Below are 23,707 nucleotides of genomic sequence, written 5' to 3'. Positions count from 1 at the left end.
CAGACATTCAAGTCAGTATTATTTATGATAGCAAAAAGCCAACATGTAAATGATTGAGTAAATTAACCCACAATGGAAGATCGGTTAAGTTAAATGGAATATGCCAACTTGATGGCGGAATATGCACTCATTTAAATTGTTTTATGCAAAAACCATGTAATAAAAAAATAATGTGAAAGTCAACAATATGTTACCCCTAGGGTATTGCCAACGCTTAGCACAGTGCCTGATTTATAGTAGGGATTCAAGACAAATTTGGTAAAAGAATAAAATCAGGGGTCAGCCCCGTGGCAGACTGGTTAAGTTCGTGCGCTCCGCTTCGGCAGCCCAGGGTTTCGCCAGTTTGGATCCTGGGCACAGACATAGCACCGCTCATCAGGCCACGCTGAGGCGGCGTCCCACATGCCACAACTGAAAATATACAACTATGTACCAGGGGGCTTTGGGGAAAAAAAGGAAAAATAAAGTCTTTTTAAAAAAAAAGAATAAAATCGTACACACAGTATGAAATTTTGACTGTGTGAAACAAATTTTACTTATAGAAAAAAGAACAGAAAGAAATATAAATAATGGTAGAAGAGTTGCCTCTTTTCTTCTACTTTTCCATACAAGAAAAGAGGTGATGTCTCAAATATTGCATGAGACATTATCATTGTTTATCAAACTTCAGATTTAACTGGATATCCTGTATTTTTATTTGCTAAATCTGGCAGTCCTACCAGACATCAGATTTGAAGTCTTTATAGTTAATTTTTGCAGTCTGTTGAACAGAGAAGTTCCCTTGATGAGTATTTATTTGAAAGTATGTGGTTATTTTTTCTTTTTCTCGTATATAACATATGTGGGCATGTGTGCACATATTTTCCTGTATAGAAAAAGCATAAAGGGAGAAAAAAAATCACCCCAAATTCCACTACCCAGAGATAACCACCACTTACACTTTATTTAGGACATTCTCTACATATATGTACATATAGATTTATACATGTAATATCACATGCATATGGAATCATACCGTATATGCTTTCCTGTAATCCTGCTTTTTGCTGTGTAGGTTTTTCTTGACTGCCAATTTCTCTGCCTATCCAGAGATCTGACTTCCATAAAATCTCATTTGCTTACCAGTCCCAAGGGGTCACCGGTACAATGGGTACCTATGCAGATGATTAACTAGTAGTTTGTTATTTTTATGGCAAACCACATGGTGCAGGCTTACAGAGGGGCCTCGCTTGAGAGGACAAGCCCAGAATCTATTATCTGAGCCCTCGAGGAGTCTTGAAAAAGACACACAATTTTGTAAGAAATACATTCGTGTTGATTGGTATTTACTAAGCTTTGTTTATTTCATCTCACTTTACCTATTTAGTTTAGAAACTTACTAAATAGCTAGGAAAATATGAGACAATAAAGAGGATATTTGGGACAGATGCTGATTTTCCAGTATGATCCTAACAGCTGAGTTCAATATTTATTGAGCAGCTACTATCAGCCAGGCACAGTGTTAGGCACAGAAAGATTATGAAGGCCGAGAAAATGTGTCCCCAACCTGGAGGTAGCTAAAGTCACCCAACATAAAATGACGTACAGGGGCCAGCCCTGTTTTAAGAGTTTTGCTATTCACTCATGTAATCCTCAAAATAGTATTACATGGTACTATTCCTATTCCTATTGTTCAGAGGAAGAAACTGATGCAAAGATCGCTTAACTTGCCTGAAATCACATGGCTACCAAGTGGCAGGGCCAGGATTCGAATCCAGTGTCTCTTAATAGATGATGATAGATAGATAGATGGATGATAAATGGACTAGATCATCTTGTTTTGGAAACCAGATTTTGAAACAAATAGTATGTAGCATTTTATTATGCATCAAATACCATTCTGAGTGTTTCCCATATATTGATTTAATTTATCCATAAAGCCTGTATGTACAACTTATTTCATCCAGACATTTTGTGGGACCACAAGTGACTTTAAGGACTTTAAAGGGTGGTGGACTGTCAAGGAGCCCGGGCATTGCCCCGCATTTCATCAGAGCTTCTGGCAGCAAGCTCAGGGAATTCTGCCTCACCTGAAAAGCAAGATTGCTTCAATGGAGCTTTTCACGTCTGCTTTCGCGGCCTCAAATTTCACGGTCACGTCTGAGTGAGTTTCTCTCTGAACCCATCCATAGGAAGGCTCAGGCATAACTGATAAATGCCCACGCACAAGTTACACTCCCGCATCTTTAGACGTATCATTTTTTTCCATGGATCTGAAAAATGCAAACAATTTCGCTCCAAGCTACAAGATGGTTTCAGGTTCGCAGATTCCTGATTGATAATGAGCGGGAACCTTTGAAAACGCGAGTCAGCCTCCGGAGAAAGCAGCACGCGCGCAAAGAAACGCTGTGCCCAGAGAGGGCGCTGCCCAGCCCGCGGGGATCCAAATCTACCAGCAGCTTTGCCGGAGGCTCCGCCGGCGGAATGTGCCAGGGCACAACTTTTAATTTCCACTCATCCTTTTCTTCCTCTTGGGCAAAATGAATCATAAAGTTTATATTCACTTTGGTGTATACATTTTAAATATACCCTATAAAGCCATAGGCGTAATGAATTCAAGACGGCCACATCCTAGTGACTCTGCATACGAGCTGTGTTTTATGATTTGGCTCCAGCTTTCCTAGGGTTTTCAATAGGAACAGACTTCAGACTTCGAGGGAAATGAAAAGAAGGATAATGATATGAAGTTTCATATGACTGCTAAATTTCAAACACGATTGCCCTGTGCCAGAAGGTAAGAACAAAGCGGTGGATTTCTTTGCGCGGTGAGAGGGTGGCTCCAGGCTGAGCTGCGTGGGAAGGACGACCCTTGGACTTCCTGCGCGCCTCCACTGGCCTCCGTGTGCCCTGGGAACTGCGACTGGTCACCGAGCACGTGGCCTTGTGCACATTTCTGCATTTCTGGGATAGCCCCGCCTTGCAGGTGCTGAAGAAACACATTCTTCCGTGGGGTCGGCCTGGCCACTCGTCTGTGCTCTTTATTGAAGAAAGAGGAGTGGCCTTTCTGAAGAATTCCAGCGTGCAAAGGCGCTTTCAAAAGGCAGCGAGCTCAGATTGCTGGGAGCTGTTATCTCCACTTTTTGTCTTGACCCTGCCCCCGCGATGCCACCTCCGGGAGAACGTTCCACAGGGCAGGCAGGGTCCGGTCACTGCGAACCCCAGCCAGGTCGCCACCCATCAGGGCCTATTCACTCCCCACAAAGTGGAGTTCACTGAGTCCATTTCCAGCAGCGGGACAGTCTCTCCAATCTCGGGGAGCCTTTAAGAAGTAAGGGCAGAGAAGGGTCACATTTTCGGCCTCGCTCCCGGACTGCAGCTTTCTCGTGACTGCAGACCAATTGTGCACGAAGGTGGCCGGGACACATGCTTTTCACTCCGATGTTCACATGAAATGTAAGGATCTCTTGTTCCCTGTAACACTAGACGAGGTTTCAAAACACAGAAGCCACGCTGGAACCGCCAGGCCGGCAGCGGGAGGCGGGCTGTCTTAGAAGCAGATGGAATGAAAGATTGGGTTCCCCGGTTCCTAGGGCGAGACGAAAGGGCAAGATGTCAACCCGGGACCACCCAGGGAAAATTAGATACAGATCGACTTGTGATGGCTTATGTTAACAGAGGGGAGAGAGAATTTTGATCTTGGGGAAAACATCACAAACTTTACCCATAATCACTGTTTATCACCCTGCTACCCCGGAGCAGCGACTACTGCTAAGTAGCCGCAAACGCACAAGTGGAGTGGGGCTTCTGTTTCTTCTGTCACTCAGCCTGGCCGCCGTGGGTTGGAGAGCAGGGCGTAACCCAAACGAAGGAGTCTCCGGGTTTCCCAGGCACTGAGCAAAGAGGAGAAAATGGGTCCCACAGGGGTCAACTCCCATCCCAACTCCAGGTTGAACCCAGAGACCACCCTGCCTCTGCTTTGGAGGGAGGGGCAGCCCAACCATCTTCATCACCTACCCTGCCCGCCAGCCTACCTGCCACGGTGGTGTCGCCCTGGGCTCTTTCTCACCTGAGGCTCCAGGTGGAATGAACCTTTCTAACTCCACCCTCAACCCCAGTCTTTTTCAGCTCTTATTATTTTTTTTTATTATGAAAATTTTCAAACATACTCAGAAGTAGAACGCATGGTACCACAAACCCCTAGATTAAACAATTAACAGGATTTGCACATTTCTTCATCTCTCCTTTTATCCTCTTTGTTTACAGCAAATCCTGGACATGACATAATTTCAGCCCCTCATACTTTTAGGAAGTGGCTCGAAAAATACAGACAGTTTCTACAGAGCTATAATATCATTGTCACTCCTAAGAAAAATTAACAGTAACTCCTCAATATTATCTAAATGACAGTCCATACCAGATGTCCCCTATTTCACAAGACTGTCTTTTTTAGGCAAAAAAGAGCCATATATTTCATTTGCCTGTTGTGCCTCTTAAGACTCCTCTCACTTTTTTTTTGAATGTCATTGACCTTCTGCAGAAATCGAGATAGTTGTCTTCATCCCTAATCTTTCTCTCCTTCTGTGACCTCCATCCCCATCTCCTATCCTCTGATAGGAGGCTGGACTAGAAGACACTATTTGCACTATTTCCAGACATGCATCCTCCAGACCAGAAACTTGGCACAATCTGCCCCCAGCTTATCTTTTCTGATGTATGTCCCACAATGATCCATACACAGACCTTCCATTCTAACTCAACAGGGTTGTTTAGCATTTCTCAACCACGCTTTACATTTTCCCATCTCTTTACCTCGGCTCTGCCCATTGACCTTGTGGAAGAGCTAATTAACATTTGCTTATGTGAAGGTACCAGAGTTTATTGTGGTACGGCCCTCAGATCTCACACTTCAAGAGCCCACACTTTGACCCAAACCAGAATTTCACTGTGCTCTCCAACCGCTCCAACCACATCCAGCTCCTCTGCCCCCCCCTTTCCCGCAGGACCAGGCTCCTCTTGGTCTTGCTGCCTTCCCTTCCTGGCTACAGCTTCACTGCACTGCTCTCTGGCTCTCAACTCCCAGGCCCCTTAGTCCCTCTATTCCGCTCGTCTACTAATCCAGGATCTGTCCACCCTGCCTGTCTTCTCTGCTCCTACTATAGGCTACTTCGAGAAGAGAGAGAAGTGCACATTGCTGTCACTGGAAATGTATAGTTGCCCGTCTCAGCTGGGCCTTGTTGTCCCCCGTTGATCCTATTACTTGTCCCTGGTTGGCTGTCTTTGTTCCTTCACTCCTTAGCATCTCCTTAGAAATATAGAGAGGAGTACTGGTCAAGTACTTCTTTTGCAGAAAGTGCCTCTATTGGGATTTGTCTGATGTTTTCTCATGATTAGACTGGGTTGTGTGTTTTGGGAGAGGAAGAGGTGCAGCGCCATTTTGATCACATCCTACCAAGGGTACACACTATCAACATCCCTTATCGCAGTGGATGTTGGTCTTGATCACCTAGCTGCAACGGTAGGTGTCAGTTTTCTCTAAAGTCATTCCCCACCTCTTTCCATACTGTCCTCTTTGGAAGGGGATCATAATATGCAGCCAGCACTTAAGATGTTAAGCATTAGGCTCCCTCTCTTTGAGGGCAGAGTGTCCACATAAATTATCTGGAATTCTGCTGCACAGGAGATTTGCTGCTTCCTCCTGTTTATTTATTTATTTGGTGAGGAAGATTGGCCCTGAGCTAACATCTGTGCCAATCTTCCTCTGTTTTATGTATGTGGGACGCCACCACAGCATGGCGTGATGGGTGGTGTGTAGGTCTGCACCTGGGATCCCAACCCTCAAACCCCGGGCGGCCGAAGTGGAACACACGAACTCAACCACTAGGCCACCAGGCCGGCCCCTCCCATTTATTTATTAATCACTTATTTATATCAGTATGGACTCCCGGATAATTATTTTAGACTCTAGGTTATAATCCAGCCCTATTTTGTTTATTTTCTTGCTCAGACTGTTCAAGCTTTGGGAACTCTTTCCATTGTCTCTTCTGTCCCTTTGATTTTAAATTTTGGTGAATGCCATCAAATTGTTCCATAAATGTGCTCGTGTGCTTTCCCACCAGCAGCACCTGTGATAGTGCCTTTCCCAACCCCTTCCAGTCAGTAATTGCTGGGTGTCTTACCTTTGCCCGTAGGACAGGTGAGAAGGTAATCTCATTTTACCTTTACTTTGTGTATCGCATCCTATGGATTCGGTGAAGTTCAGTATCATGGTTAAGGATCATGTGCATTTCCTTTTCTGTGATTTGCCTCTTAATATCCTTTGCCACCTTTTCACTGGAAAGTGAGTCTTTTATATTGATTTATAGGAACTCTTTATAAATTAAGGGAAATTCACTTACATTATCTGTTTCCCCTACTCAAATATTAAACCCTGAAATCAAGAACTGTGTTGCACACATGTCTGTGGCCTCAGTCAAAGCAGAGAGACTGGCAAGTGATCGATATCTAAGAAATATCCGGGGCTGGCCCCGTGGCCGAGTGGTTAAGTTCGCGCGCTCTGCTGCAGGCGGCCCAGTGTTTCGTTGGTTCGAATCCTGGGCGCCGACATGGTGCTGCTCATCAAACCACGCTGAGGCAGCGTCCCACATGCCACAACTAGAAGGACCCACAACGAAGAATATACAACTACGTACTGGGGGCTTTGGGGAGAAAAAAGGGGAAAAATAAAATCTTTAAAAAAAAAAAAGAAAAGAAATATCCTTCTACCATGCAGCTTTCACAACAACAACAAGAAAGCATAGAAACTACTCTAGGCCAAATTATATTTTATTCCTTCCCCTGCCCCCTTCCTTAGTGGTTCTTTTTTTTTTTTTTTTGCTGAGAAAGATTGGCCCTGAGCTAACATCTGTTGCCAATCTCCCTCTTTTTGCTTGAGGAAGACTGTCGCTCAGCTATCATCTGTGCCAATCTTCTTCTATTTTGTATGCACGATGCTTCCACAGCATGGCTTGATCAACAATGTATAGGTCTGCACCCGGGATCTGAACCCATGAACTCTGGGCCACCAAAGCAGAGTGCACGGACTTAACCACTATGCCGCCAGGCTGGCCCCCTTAGTGGTTCTTTATCTTTTGAGATCACAGTCCCTTGGCAAATTTGATGAGAATTGTAGACCCTCTCTCCAGAAATATTTGCATGAGGCAAATATTTTCACATATAATTTCATGGAGTTCACAGGAAACTTGAAGCCCACCCAGAGTCATCTGGGTAAGAATTCCCAACCTGGGTCCATGGACATGGGGCCCATGGAAACGCTGCTACTTAACTCCTGTGTGGCCTTGGGTGAGTTACTTATCAATAACAGTATTGATAACAGTAATGTTACTGTCTCATAGGACTGTGGTGAGGATTAGGTGACATGATGTACGTAGATGCTTAGTCCACTACCTGTACCTGGTCACTGTGCAATAACGTCACGATGACCCGCTGTGGATTTCTAGGGCTACAGGAAAAGAGACACCACAGTCCACTAGCATATCTTCATGGAATCGCAGTCTAAGGAAACCGTCATTGTCCAAGTGGGAGTCCTAATTACGCTGCCACACTTAAAAACTCCTGCAAATTACCCTGTCATATTTAGCCTAATGGGGATTTATCTCCCCTAGACTCCTTGGCAGGATGCAGGCAGATATCATCAATCTTTTCCAGGGCCTTATTTCAGATTCCAGTATTCACTGTTCATTTTTGCTCTCTCTCCCTCCCAATTTCATCAAACAAAATAGATTGTATTAAATTTCCCTTGAAAAAGAAACATTTCCAGATCAGTCCTGAGGTGCTTTACCTTACCAGCTTCCTAAACAGGCTGATGAGATGCAACCAGATGAGATGATTACAAATTCAGAGACACCAGGCAGCAGATAGAGCATCTGAAGACGGAGCTTGTAAGCCTGAATTTGACAGAAGATGCTTCCTGTGGGTTTCATTAGAGGGAGTGTTATAGACACAGGTTCCGAGAAGCCATCGGCCCAGCCTGCCCTCCCTCACCAAGGAAACGTGCACATAAACTTAAAGCCTGTTGCATAAACACTCGTGCGTATTCCATCTTTGCAATTCTGTCCCTCCAAGGTCCTGACACGCTGTTTGCTCAGCCTGCTGAATCCATCAGAGTCTTGGAGCCAGCACAGGGCCAGGTCCTTAAAAGCCCAGGACAATGAGTGCTGCATTTCTTAAAGTAGAGAATTACTCGTTTACTCATTCATTTACATATTTCTATTAAGCACCTATTAAGTTCCAAGCATGTTCTGGTTACCAGGGGTAGAGCAGTAAACAAGACAGATAACATTCTTGGTCTCATGGAACTTACATTCTAATTGGAGAAGACAGAAAATTTAAAAAATAATAATACACAAGATAATTGCAGATAATGATGAATTCTGAGGAAATAAAAGAGGGTGATAGGAATAGGAAAGGGTCAGGGAAGCACTGTTTTAGACTAGAAAGTAAAGCAAGTCTTCTCAGAGGAGGGGTCATTTGAGCAATGACTTAAATAAGAAAGAATCGGGTGGATAAACATCTAGGGAAAGGGCCCTCCAGGCAGAGGAAACAGCTGGCACAAATGCAGGACCAAGCTCAATGCACCATGGGCACGAAAGAAAGAAGACCTTGAGAGAAGGTGAGAGCATGTTAAATGATGTCATGGCAGGCAGGGGCCACATGACATCAGGCCTGATAGACTTTGTCTAGAGTCCGTTGTTCATTCTGACTACATAGGAAGCCACTGAAAGGTTTCAAGCAGGAATCAGATCTGTAGGGTTTAGATTTGGGCACCTAAGAGGATGGTGGTAACATTTATTCAGATGAGGAAGACGAAGGAAGAGCGTGTTTGTCAGTGGGAAGGTTAGGAGGGATAAAAAGTTCTATTTTAGACCTCTTAAGTTTGAGATGCCTTTCAAACAGTCTTGGAGAAGTCCAGTAAGCTATCGAATTTTTGAGTCTGGTGTTCAAGAGAAAGGTCAGAACTAGAGATATAAATGTGGAAGTCATTAGCACATGAATGGCATTTACAGCCGTGAGACAGAAGGAGATCGCCAAGGACAAAAATATAGAGAAGAAAAGGACTTCAAAGTTTAGAACGTAGGAAAAGGAGCCAGCAAAGGAGACCGAGAAAGAATAGTCAACAAAGTAGGAGTGAGCCAGGGGAGAGTGGTGCCGAGGGAGCCAAGGAAAGGTAGTGGTCCACCATCACATGCCAAGTCAGTGGTCCACCACCACATGCCAAGTGAGGCCAAGGAAGATGAGGACTGACGCTTGGTGTAGGCAGTGGGGCTCACTGGTCATCTTGACACCAGCCATTTCGGTTGTGGGATGGAGATGGAGGCCAGATGGTCGTGCTGAGGACAGGCTTCAGTAGAAACAGCCTGGGTGGTTCTGAAGAGCTTTTGCGGTGAAGAAGGGCAAAGAATTGGAGCAGTCGCTGGAGGGGAATATGGGCTCAAGGGTTTTTGCTGCTTGGTTGGTTGTTTTTAATAATGGGGTACTCATGGGTCTATGGGAATGACCTAGTAGAGAGGGTCTCTGATGCCGGAGGCAGAAGGGAAGATACTGGGATGAAGTTACACAACTACTTTGCAACCTCTTTGGAGGATGTCTAAGAACAATTTTCATGGGACCAGCCTGGTGGCTCAGTGGTTAAGTTCGCATATTCCACTTTGGTGGCCCAGGGTCCGCTGGTTCGGATCTTGGGTGTGGACATGGCACTGCTCATCAAGCCATGCTGTGGCAGCCTCCCTACATACAAAGTAGAGGAAGATGGGCACGGATGTTAGCTCAGGGCCAGCCTTCCTCAGCAAAAAGAGGAGGCTTGGCAGCAGAAGTTAGCTCAGGGCTGATCTTCCTAAAAAAAAAAAAAAGAACAGCTTTCTCTGAAATAAAATTAAATTAAGTGTATAGAGTGTCCCAGAGTGTTAAGTGTTACACTGAGAGCTAAGCATGGGGGACATGGGAGGGTTGGGAGGGGAGGCAGAAGAGGCAAGAGAGAAGGAAGAGAAACTAGCATCTACTGGGCACTAGCCATGATGGGAAGATAGCAACTTTGTGCTATTTTTTAAAAATTTTGAGTATGTATTGCCTTTATTTTGTTTTGATTGTGGTAAAATACACGTATCATAAAACTTACCATTTTAACTATTCTTAGGTGTACAATTCAGTGGCATTAAGTACTTCACGATGTCGTGCAACGATCACCACTCTCCATCTCCAGAACTTCTTCATCAGAAACAGAAACTCTGTGCCCATCAGACAGTCACTCCCATTGCCCCCCCCTCCTGGGCCCTCGTCACCTCTGCTTTCTGCCACTATGAATCTGCCTATTCTAAGTACGCCATATGAGTGGAATCATACAATATTCATCCTTTTGTGTTTGGCTTATTTCATTTAGCGTGTTCCCAAGGTCCATCCACGATGCAGCCTGTATCAGATTCCATTCCTTTTTATGGCTGGATAATGTTCCGTTGTGTGGATATACCCTAATTTGTTAATCCACTCATCTGCTGGTGGACATTTGGGCTGTCTCCACCTTGGGGCTCTTGTGAACAGTGCTGCTGTGAACATGGTGTAGTGCCAGCATCTGCTGGAGTCCCTGCTTTCAGTTCTAGAAGTGGTCCCATTCATTTTTGGGGTAAAGCTCACAGCAACCCATAGACAGATATTCTTCAGGCTGGGGCTGGTTTCTTTCCTTGTTCCCTCAGTGGGGATTTGTACGCTCCCAGCCCCCAAGACAATCCCCCAAACTGGATCTGGCCCATTGCTCCTGCTCTCGGCCAGGCTCAGCTTCCAAGTGGGCCTCCAGCCCTCAGCCTGCAGTCTTGCAGCTCCCGTTCTTGCAGAAGGGGACCCACACACAGGTCCTGGTGGACAGGGGAGGAGGGGAGGGAGGCAGGTCACCCTGCCACGAGAGCGGATGGCTGACCTACCGCTGTGGGTTGGTTGGGTGTAAACGCTTGGCGCATGTGCTTGTAAGTGAACTTCCACCTCATTCTTGGGATCTTTTTGGGTTGGAAGAGAGCTTTCGCTCCTAAAATTGTGCTCCTTCTGGAAAGACCTCAAACCCGACTTTTCCAGGCAATAAAAGTCATGTGTGATCAAGTCACAATTCCATGGTCATTTGAATATTTTTGATATGCTGAAACTCAACACTTTGAATGTGAGAAGAGAAGTTTTTATGAGATCATGACAATAGATGGGGCAAGGAAAGTTACTTATAAAAAAACACGTAAAACAATAGAATTCCAACAACTTTTTAATAGCTAAAATTTCCTGTAAAATGCTATACAGGAAACAGGATAGTCTCTCCCTTAAGGTATAAAAGCATCTTGTGATCCAGATATAGCTGGTCCCAGTACTGTGTCAACAAAATTTCACTTAAAATAGAATTCTGCTTTCCTTTTAAAATGTTATGATCTGCCTGATTCTACAGAGCTTCGTTCTGTTTACACAAATCCTCCTGAATAAAAGGCAATTTCATGGCCCGAGGAAAAGAATTGTAAGTTTCTGTTAGTATTTCTGGCTCCCTCTGGCTTGTAACAAGCTAGTAAGTGCCCAGGATAGATCCCAGTGCTGGGCCAGGGGAAGGCAGGAGCTGGGACTCCAGTCTCAGAGACACAACATCCCCAATTCGTAGCTTTCTCGCTGCCGTGCACTAAGTGTGGCGCACACGGATGCACAATTCATTCTTTTCTGAGGGTGGTAAAGTGCATTTCTCTTTCTTACTTTCTCTGTCTTTCCTTTCAATCTGTTCTTATAAACTTTAAACTGATCTTCAATGTATCTTACTTTCCTAACACAGTTTTAAGCCATTTTATTCCTTAGTCATTAACTCAAGAGATAACTTTCCTGGAGTTTTGTGAGTTTTTCCTGTTTGGTTTGTTCCTTCGTTTCCCCTTATTTGACTCTGTCTAGACCTTTTTCCATTTCTGATTTGTTTGTTTATTTCCCGGCAGTCTTCCTGGAACACTTTATTGTAACTATATTTTTCAACTTACTTTTTCTCCCATTCCTTTGGGATAAATATTTTCATTTTAACTTTCAGGTTATATTTTCTTGAAGTTATTTTATAAAACTGAATTCTTCAAAGTATAGTTAAATAAATCAGTGTTTGGATGATTATTGACTTCGTATTTCCAGTTTCATTTGTCTATCCTCTAGAAAATCAGTGGTGAAGATTTTAACTGTGAAATAGCTTATATTATACCCTTGTTTGGATCCATTTACTTCGAAAGATCCTTTATCTATCCCAAATAGATTCCCTATATGGTATAAATCAAAATTATGAAAGCTTTAAAAAATAATGTTCATTTAATTTTTATTCTATAAATATGTTTTTTCCTTTTTTTTTTTAAGATTTTATTTTTTTCCTTTTTCTCCCTAAGACCCCCCTGGTACGTAGTTGTATATTCTTTGTTGTGGGTCGTTCTAGTTGTGGCATGTGGGACGCTGCCTCAGCGTGGTTTGATGAGCAGCACCATGTCGGCACCCAGGATTCGAACCAACGAAACACGGGGCCACCTGCAGTGGAGCGCGCGAACTTAACCACTCGGCCACGGGGATAGCCCCTGTTTTTTCCTCTTGAAATCAAGAATAAGGCAAGAATGGTCCTTCTGACATTGCTATTCAACACCTTTGTAATCCCAGTAAATGAAGTCAGACCAGGGAAACAAAGACAAGAATATGAGGAAGGAACGAATGAAGAAGATGGCGAGTCAAGATGACATGTTTGACTACATAGAAAATCCAAGAGAAGCATTTTATTTGAAAAAGAAAAGAAGACATGTTTAAAGCAGAAATTTGAAAATCACTCTTAATCCCTCTCACAACAGGAAACTATTGTTAAAGATGAACAATTTGGGGGGGGGGAGGGCCAGCCCTGGTGGCCTAGGGTTAAGTTCGTCACATTCTGCTTCAGCAGCCTGGGTTCAGTTCCCGGGCACAGACCCACACCGCTCATCTGTCAGTGGCCATGCTGTGGCAGCAGCTCACATATGAAATAGAGGAAGACTGGCAAGAGATGTTAGTTCAGGACAAATCTTCCACAGCAAAAAAAAAAAAAAAAAAAGGAAGACAATTTGGTTTATATTTTCCATTATGTTTTTGCATATGTGTATATGTTCTTGTGTGTGTCTAATATATTTATTCCAAACATCTTCTATATATTTATATGGCCATTGAATTTTAGGTAAAATATAGCATGATCCTCGGGATCACCCTGAACAGAATTTAGTATCACCCTGAACAGAATTTAGTCCCCCCTCTGAGAAGGGTGATGAGGGGCAGGGCACAGGGACGCAAACCCTGACCCACAATTCTAAATCCCCAAAATCTCCAAAACACAAAGATATTTAAAAACTTATGTGGTAGCAAACCTTGACCTAAAATGACTTGAGGCTGTTCAGTCTTAATTTATCCCAATTAATGTTAATATTCAAATCATCTGCAAATATATCACTGCATTTCTATAGGAAACTTCCTGAGGTCCCACTGAGGAGTTTTATTCTCTGCGTCAAAATGTTCTGAAGGGGGCTGGCCCGGTGGTGCGGTGGTTAAGTTCGCACACTCCGCTTTGGCGGTCCAGTGTTTGCTGGTTTGGATCCCGGGCACGGACCTACACACCACTCATCAAGACATGCTGTTGCAGGCATCCCACATATAAAGTAGAGGAAGTTGGACACAGATGTTAGCTCAGGGCCAGTCTTCCTCAGCAAAAAGAGGAGGATTGGCAGCTGATGTTAGCTCATGGCTAATCTTCTTCACCAAAAAAAAAGAAAATCTGAATTTTGAAACACAAATGGCCCCCAGGGCTTTGGGTAAGGAATTCTGTACCTGCGCTATACTGGGCAGTGTCCATGCTCCCCTCCAGGAGCTAACATCAAAGCTGACACAGCAAGATATATGCATAAGAAAAACTTTAAACCTTTCAAATAAGCCTTTAAACAAATATATAGTCCCAGTCTGTATTAAAGTGAAGAAATATATGGTACTGCCTAAGAATATTTGCTTAATATATGAGTGCCCCAAATTGTACAGGATCGTGCTTAATGGACAGAGCCTTGGGCTAAAATACAGAAGAAATGTGCTTGACAAGAAGAGGGGAAAAATGATTATGTGTACGTCCTGTGTATGAGCTCTTCCAGTTGTAAGCATCAGAACTGTAATGAATTAAGCATCAGAGCATAATGAATTCATATGAATTAAGTATAAAATTTGTCTATTGGCTCCTGTTTATGAAAACTCCAGACTTGGATGAGCCACTTCCTTTTGGCCACTGGGCTCTCTCTCTCTCTCTCTGCTCCCTCAGTCCGCTTTCTTCTCTATTATTTCGTTCTCAGACAGGCTCTTTTCACGTAGTGGGAGAGATGGCCACTGGCGGTGTCCAGGCTGTGATTCCTGTAGACTGCAATCCCAGAAGGGAAGAGAGAGATTGTCTCCCCTCCTGCATCCATCTCAGTCCCTCAGAACTAGCCTGGCCTGGCCGTGCTGGCATCTCAACTCATAGCTGTCTTAAGGAGTAGGGAACATGGACCAGCTTGAGTCACGTCTTATACTCTTATACTTTGTAATCAACACACACGCTATAGTCACATGGGATGGGAGGAGGGCAATTATAAAAGCAAAGGGTGCTGGAGCAGATTAAAAAAACAAAAGAGGGGCCAGCCCAGTGGCATAGTGGTCAAGTTTGCACGCTCGGCTTCAGCAGCCTGGGGTTCGCAGACCTGCGCACTGCTCATTGAGCCATGCTGTGATGGCGTCCCGTATCCAAAACAAAGGAAGACTGGCATGGATGTTAGCTCAGGGACCATCTTCCTCAAGCAAAAAGAGGATTGGCAACAGATCTTAGCTCAGCGTCAATCTTCCTCGCACACACACACAAAAGAAATAGATGTGTCTAGCTCCTGCACTAGAATGTCCCTCCTAAAAGGGACCCCCTTGCTTTGCTGAGGAGGACACGCAGGCAGGAAGAAGGAAAGTGCAGCAGTGGTCACAGAATGAGAACAGAGGATGAAAGGTGTCAAGGAGCCCAGTCGCTCTCTGGTCACAAGTGTTGACGTTTTTGCACATGAAATAGGGGCAGTATTCACAGGTGGATTTAACAGAGATGGCATAGGAAGGAGCCTTGAAGGTGCCTGGTGCTAAATTAGGTGAGTCTTAAGAAGATGTTTAAAGGAAAGAAGAGAAGCACATTACTGGAGGGAACGAAACAGAGTATTATACGTAGAAAGTGTAGCATTTATCTCAGTAAACGATTTTGCCCCTGGCTGAGCCTAAATTGGAAAATTCTCCTTTTCAGTAGTTCCTTTCTTCTTCTAAATGAGAGAAATTTCTGGCTCCCTTCTGAACTCAGCCAAGCTTGTGAGAACAAGCTCATGTTTGCTGGATACAGCCCTGTGCTAAAATACAGAAGAGATGTTTTGACAAGGAAAAAAAAGGTCATTTATAATCCCTGTGCATTAGACTCTTCCAGCTGCAAACATCAGAAACCTGACTTAACATGAATTAAGCAAAAACTTAGTCTATTGGCTCATTAAGAAACATGTTTAGAAGAAGCAGTTTTCTGATAAAGGGTAAATTCTATTATAATTCTGACGGTTGAGGACCAAAAGGACCCTATAGTGGAGCTGCAGTATCCTTCTAAATAACTTGCTCAAAGTCGCGCAAGGAATGCTTTGTTGATGTCCCAGAAGAGGGGGCTGCAAAGGCGAAGGGATTGTGCCTGGAAGGTCTCTGAATAATTAAGTGACAGTTTCTATTTGCAAGTGACTGCAGAGGAAATCTCCCAATAGGTGCTACCTATTCAGTCATGTGTGCAAATCGAGATACTTCTGACGTTAATTGTATTCAGGATCGTCCTTTGTTTTCCTCCTGAAGGACAAGGATTAAGTCTTAAATGTGGACACGTTCCTCATGGCCTAGAGTGATCCCAATCTGCTGACTTAGACACACACAAAGCTGGAGAGTGTCCAGTGACAAATAGAAATGGCAAGCAATAGTGTACATTGGAGTATATGAGGAAGCCATTTGGTGTAAACCTAATTCGGCCTGACTTTGTTTTTTCCAAAAAGGCCTGACATGTCCATTGAGCACGCATTGCATATCTGCTTTAAACATTTACTATGGCAAAAACAAATGGCCTTAAGATAAAGGTGCAACTTCTCCCCACATTGGCATTTCCTTAAGGAGAAGCATCTTTCTTTAGACTAGGAACTGATTGCTGTGCTCACCTGTGACCACCCAGCTCACCTGTGACCACCCAGCTGGAGAGAAGAGACCCGCCACCCTGCTGTGTCCACCAAGACAGCAGACCTACCTGCTGTGTCCATCAATCGCTGTGCCCACAGAGCAGTCTCGTGACTATCGTAAAATGGACATTTCAATCATATGTGAAACATCCTCTTTGAGGGTATATAAGCACTCTGTGCACCCCACTACTTCGGTGCCCTTTCTTCCTTCGGGAAGAAAGGCCCCAGGCCATGGTCCTCACATTTTAGCTCAGAATAAACTCTCCCAAATTTTCATTTATAGATTGGTTATGGATTATTTTCGTCAACACCAGCTATAACCAACCCTTCATCTATTATCAGTGCAAATTAAAGAAAAGAATGAATGAGTGAATCTACATAATGTGCTGGGTGTTTTACACAAATCATCTCTGGAATTCTCACAAGCCTGAAAGGATGGTATCATGATCCCTATTCTAATAGATAAGCAAAATAAGGCTCAGAGAGCTTTATTCCTTTTTCATGTCCATCCAGCTCATAGGAAGAGAAGCCAAGATTCTGGAACTGAACTGTCTGATTTCATAGACTGAACAAGACTGTGGGCGTGGCTTCATGCTGGGTGGTGTCTTTGGGGAATAATTAAGCTGCCTTACACCTAGCTTTTGGTTTCCTGTTACAAATCCTCCTCTCCTTACCATATATAGATTTATGATCATCATGATATAAGGTAAAAAGCAAGTTCCAAGGAGCTGGAAATGCAAAGAACTGAATGCAACTTTTGCCCACCAGAAGCTCACAGACTATCTGGGGAGAAAGAACGCAAATATGAAACAATAAACAACCACCTAAGGGTGGGGGTGGGCTGAGCAACCAGGGAGCAGAAAAGACTCAGAGGACAGTGACAGAGACTCTAGTTATCCTCCCAGTGTCCATTTCCCCTTCCTCATAAGACAACTCCCACCCACTGCTAGCTGGGACTACAGCCCTCTGGAATATAGACTACATTTCCCAGGCTGTCTTGTGGCTTAGTGTGGCTAAATTCTGTCCAATGGGATGAAAGGAGAAATGACAAATGCAACACCTGATGGAGATTCTTAAAGGAAAAGAGCAATGCCGTTCTTCATCCCTTCCTCTTTCCTGCCTATCGGCACTTTGGTGCTTGGGCAGCCATCTGGGATCATGAGGCAGCTTTAGGAGTGGAAGTCACTCATGGCAGAGATACAAGATGGAAGAAGCCCAGAGACCTGACTCCATATAGCACAGCCTCTCCACTAGACCACTACCCTCCTATGAAAGAAAAGTAAACGTCTATCTAATTTAAGCCATTGTTATTTGGGGTTTTTGTCATTGCAGGTGAATTTAATCCTAACTACTAAAAGGGCACCGTTCTATTACACACACACCTCAATTCCTACTCTGTGACCTTCAGCAAGTGACTTAACCTTTCCCAGGGTGGCTGGGAGAACCCCATGAGATAAACCAATGAGAGAATAGGAGAAAGCACTTGGGGGTTTTAGTTGGCCTGTGTAACACAGTACGGCTTAGAGGGGGAGGGGACGGGGAGAAAAAAGCGATATACACAAAACTAATCAACCCCAAAGTCCCTGTGCTTAAAGAATAACATGCGTAGAGAAATATCTAAGATTGTGTAGCACAAACTTTAAGTCCTTTGAGAATTCAAAGGAGAAAAAAATCAGCGTACTGGAGTAAATGATTAAAGGTTTGAAGAAGGAGAGGAGGTATGAGCCGGGCCTGAAGGAATGAATCCAATTTAGTTTGTAAGTCGTGACTCTTTCAGCGACAAGTTACAGAAATTCACTCTAACCTCACTTTAAAAAGAAGTGGGCGGGAGGGGGTTGGAGGTTGGATCATGTAATTAAAAAGGCAAGAGGCAAGCTCAGGGAAGGCTGGATCAAGACCAGATGATGTCATTAGGATGTGGTCTCAGCGCTGCTTTCCTGAGCTCACTGTGTTATCATAAGGCATGTGGTGGCATCTGGCAGCTTAGCAGTCCAGGTGGAGGCTATCTCCTTCTTTAGGGCTTCAGGGAAGCCCTCAGCCTGCCTGACTCCCGTGTCTCTGCCTCTGCAGACCTGGGCATGTTCCCACCTCTGCAGTGGGTGGGGCAAAGAGTTGACGTAGCATCATTCCACCCAAACCGCGTGGACTGAGAGTTTAAGAAGGACGGTTGTTTAAAGGCAAAGTGAGGTGCTATTGACAGGAGAAGGGAAATGGATACTGGGAAGAATATTGTTCAAATTTTAGGGCAGAGAAGAAGAAAAGCAAAGGTACAAAGTCTGGAATGAATGCAACAGGAGGGGCTGAGGGGAAGAGAAAATTCGTGTAGGGAAGAAATGTGCTGGCAGGGCCCCCCTTCTTGCTCGCTGTATTAGTTTGTTAGGGGTGCCATAACAAAATAGGTAGCTTCACCAGCAGGAATTTCTTTATCTCATGGTTCTGGAGGCTGGAAGTCCAAGGCAAGGTGCTGGCAGGGTTGGCTTCCTCTGAGGCCTCCCTCCTTGGCTTGCGGGCAGCCGTCGTCTTGCTGCCTCTTCACATGGCCGGCCCTCTGGTCACACACACCCCTGGTGTCTCTTCCTCTTCTTGTAAGGACACCAGTCAAATTGGACTAGGGCCCATCCGTACGACCTCATTTTAACTTAGTCCTTTCTTTAAGGGCCATATCTACAAATACAGCCACATTCTGAGGCACTGGGGGTTAGGGCTTCAGGATATGAATTTGAGGGTGGGAGGATACAATTCAGTCCAGGACTTTCACTGTTGTCAACAAGGACACTAATGAAACCCATAGATTGTGGATTTCTCATATTTTTATAGAAAATGCGATGAGTGCAGCTGAATGGTGTGGGCGGCCAGTTCTTACAAATCTTCCAGATGCCCCTAAATCAATCAAACCTACTATCTTGAAAGATAAACTTGTCCTCTCTAGAAACTAGGCTTCTAGAATCCCCAGGTTTCTGGAATGACTCTGCAAAAGGCTGAATGCTTGTGTCGCCTCAACATTCACATGTTGAAACCTAATCCTCAATGTGATGGTATTTAGAGATGGGGCCTTTGAGAGGTGATTCATTTTGTCCTCATGAGTGGGATGATCGCCCTTATGAAAGAGGCTCCAGAGAACACTCTCGTCCCTTCTGCCATGTGAGGACACAGCAAGAAGATGGCCATTCGTGAGCCAGGAAGTGGGCTCTCACCAGACACCAAATATGCTGGTGCCTTGATCTTGGCCTTCCAGCCTCCAAAACTGTGAGAAATAAATTTCTGTTGTTTACAAGCCACTCAGTCTATGGTGTTCCATTATAGCAGCTAGAACAGACTGAGACAGGCTTTAAACCAGTGTAGAGCCAAAACCAAGCAAGCAAACAAAAGAATCCAACCAAGAGACTTACAAATCAAAGGTGCACTTGCACAAATACTCCACTGGTTGGTTACCTGTGGGGAAGGACTGTGACACTCCAAGCTTTATTGGGCAATGCCAAGGGCCAGGATGGGATGGAAGACACAGCAACTCATACAGTGTCCTGTCCAGAGAAGACACACAGGATGCAATGGCTTGATTGAATTTATGAAAAAGAGAACAGAAAGAGGAAGAGAGAGCCTCTACGGTGTTGGTGGATTGCCTTTGTTCTGACAACAGGCATAGGGCAGAAAACCCCTCAACATCTAAGGCAGTGGGATGGAAGTGGAGGGGCAAAAGCCACCTGTGCTTTGATTCAGAAGCTCTTGAAGGCCTAAGCGTGAGATAAGATACCTCCAGAATGAATCTAGAGAGGAGAGCAGGTGGGAGAAGCAGCAGGCAATGGATTATGTTCCTTGACCGTCCAACCGAATAGGGACACTCTCTCCCAGGCCTCACCCTATGTCACCTATCATCTTCCCACCCTATTCACTTTTTTCCTTAGCACTTATCACTATATGAAATTGTTTTATATAATTCTTCAATTGCTTGTTTATAGTCTACCCACACCACCATCAGATATAAGCTGTAAGACAGAGGGACCTTTTCATGGTCCTTGCTGTGTCTTCAGGACCCAGGACAGTACCTAGCACGTACTAGGAGCTCAGAAAACACTGGAATGAATAAAGGAGAAAGCAAAGGATATCAGGGACTTTAATAAAATAAAGGCAACCATGCACAAGTAATTAATAGCTCTATGGAGAGCTTGACAATCCAGAATTCTTCATTCCATGAAGATTACACATAATCAATACATTTTTTGGTCAGGAAATGTAGGATGGCATGATGAAAAATCAGCTTTAGCTATTTCCCTCTTCCTTTTGCAATTTTAGTAGTAAGAACATAATCTCTTAGGTGCCTTGACTAAGCTTTTAGTGTATATATATATATATATATATATTACCATGTCGTATATATTCTGTATTCTGATATTTTGACATCTGGGGCCTTGCTGACTGGCCCTCCAGGGTGAGCCAGTTCCTAGAGACAGTAAACAACTCATCTATGAGTGTGCTTTTTAAGTCCAAACCAACCAATTCAGATTCTACCCTCCAGTCACCTCTGTCATTGGGCCTTCACATTCCAGGTCATTATCCATCTGCCCTACTCACTCCAGAGCCAGGTACTAGACAAGTAAGACAGCCCCTAGGCCCCAGAGCCCGCTGAAGTTAGCCCAACTAGCCAATCCTAACCGTGGTTACTGTGCCTCACCTGTTCCTTTCAACAGAAACCCCGATAACAGTGGGTTCCTGCCCACAGTTGCTCCATCCCCCAATCCTCCTGATGGCCCCTGGGGCTTCTCCACGTGGACCCCCTGGTGTGACATTCCCTCTCCTCTTGGGAATTGTGAGTAACAAGCTATGGCAATTGTCAATGGCAATTGTCTCCTGATATTTTGATCTTACTATACCTCAAATTTTCTACGAATACACTATATTTTTAAAACAATATACCAGTCAAGATACGCTCAGTTGTAAGTGACAGAAAACCCAGTTCAAACCACCTTATGCCATGAAGGAGAGGTGTTGTGAGTTGAGAGTCCAGGCAGCCCCCAGAGTTGGTTTATTTCAGTCTCCCTGATGTCCTCGAGGACCCAGGGTCTGCCAATCTCTCACCTGTACTCTGCCGTATCAGCTTCATCCATCCGCTCCCAGGCCCGTAGGCTTCCTTATTCCAGCCCAGGGAGAGAAACCAGGTCTCTTCAAGAGACTGGGGCAGCTTCCTTCCCAAGCCCCAGTCAACCTCTTTGCAACACTGGGGCACGTGCCCATCCCTGGCCAAGAGTGGGATTATGTTGATGAGTTTGGGCCTGACCCACGTGTCCGTCATAGACTCAGGAGGTCATTCAGCTTCTAGGGAGCAGGTGAGCTGCATGGGGGAGGTGTGGACATCTGAATGGACCCCGAGCAGCGGAGTTAACAGGAAAAGGAGAGTGCATGTTGAGGTACCATGATGTTCAATGAGTGATACAACAGCAATAGAAATACAAAAGATAAAGAGGTGGCACAAGACAATAATCGGTGTTAGATAGGTAGTGGTTTAAGAAGCTGGAATAGGGGCAGGCCCTTGAGCATAGTCGTTAAGTTCAGCATGCTTCACTTCGGCAGCCCAGATTTCCGGATTCCGATCCCGGGCATGGACCTACCACTCATCAGCCATGCTGTGGTGGCGACCCACATACAAGCAGAGGAAGATGGGCACAGGTGTTAGCTCAGGGCTGAACTTCCTCAGCAAAAACAGAAGAACAAGAGGGAATAGAACCCCCACACATAGTTGCTGTAGCTACCACGTTTGCAGATAAAACCTTCTGTCCTTGGTGGGTTTTACTACAATTAGAAGGAGACAACTTCACTTCTTATGAGCTATGATTCTGATTTTCAGATGGCTGTCTAAAAAGTCATTAAATTTATATTTTTCATTTCTATTATTCGTTTGCCTGTCTTGTCTTTTAAGGTTGTAAACTTGATGGGAAAAGAGGTCATATATTTTTATAGCATGGTAGCATTTAAAATTTCAAGAACCAAAAAAATCCTGGGGTCCGTTCAGGGGGGTGCTGGCCCCATGGCCTAGTGGTTGAGTTTGTGCACTCCACTGAGGCAGCCCAGGGTTTTGCCGGTTCGGACCCTGGGTGCAGACATGGCACTGCTCATCGGGTCACGTTGGGGCGGCGTCCCACGTGCCACAACCAGAGGCACTGGCGGCTGGAATATGCAACTATGTACTGGGGGGCTTTGGAGAGAAGAAGAAAAAAAAAAATCAGGGTACCATTTAGCCAGAGAATTTTAACATGTGTTCATTGCTTTTCTTCAACAGTTTCTCTCACTTCATACATACAGATAGCTAGTAGTCTCCTAGACACACACATTTAGTCCTGGAAAAGTGTGGTATCAGGTAAGAAGCACAATTCTTTATTAAAGCATTGGAATCCAGAAGGCTAATTTAATTAGTGTGTAGTCTGGAAGGAATGAAAGAAAGCATCTATAGTGTAGAAAGGTTATTTGTGATCTGCTGCTTGAAAAAATGTCTACTTGATTTGTATCTTTCTGCGGCTCTGGACAATAGAGGTTTGCTTCCCTCTCTGCAACAGACGCATTTTCCCTCACCAGGCTTCTGTGGATTTATGCCCGCTTCCTGATTTAAACAGCAGCTCCCGGAAGGCAGTGCCCTTCAGCATCACACGATGGAGGGTTTTTAGACATTCTGCAAGCATACATCATATTTATCACCAAATCAGAGATAATTGTGAGCAAAGGAGAAAAATTATCAAATTCACACATCATGCCGCTGATTAGCCCAACTACAATTATTTTTAATATATGCACTTGCCTTGCTTTTTGCATTTGGTGAAAATAAAATATGGTATGAAAATAGGACTAGCAAGCAACATTTCATTTGTTCCTTCTAACAAAAGCAGAACGAGAAAATGGATCTCAAAGCTCTGTGTTAATCCTAAAGCACTACACAGATGTGACTTATTGTTATTGAATTCACTATTTGTTAAGCTGTACTTAGAAGAAAAAAGATAAGAAAAGATCTGTGTAAGTTAGCTCGTTTCCTTCCTTTGCTGGCACTATAAATGCATTAGAATGATCCATTTTATCTTCTAGGTATTTTAACATGTTCAGATGGAAAATCGCACCTTGATGAACATTTTCACAATTCAAAAAGTAGTCTGCTTTCAATTCAATGTTTTTTAATGGGCAAAAGATTTGAACAGGCATTCCACAAAACATGTCATACCAATGGCCAACTGACACATGGAAAAGTACCAATGATTAATCACTAAGGAAATATAAATTAAAGCCACATTTATTTACCACTATGTGCCCAACAGTTTGGCTAACATCAATAAAAGCTACCAATACTGAGAATTGGCAAGGACATGGAGCAACTGGACTCTCACACACTGTTGATGGGAATATAAATTGGAGCATTTTGACAAACTATTGACTGTATCTACTATAGTTGAATTATGCACCTTAGGAGC

This window comes from Equus caballus, chromosome 31 (genome assembly GCF_041296265.1).
Source record: "Equus caballus isolate H_3958 breed thoroughbred chromosome 31, TB-T2T, whole genome shotgun sequence".
Classification (NCBI taxonomy): domain Eukaryota; kingdom Metazoa; phylum Chordata; class Mammalia; order Perissodactyla; family Equidae; genus Equus; species Equus caballus.
Note: the sequence above shows the minus strand (reverse complement) of the source record.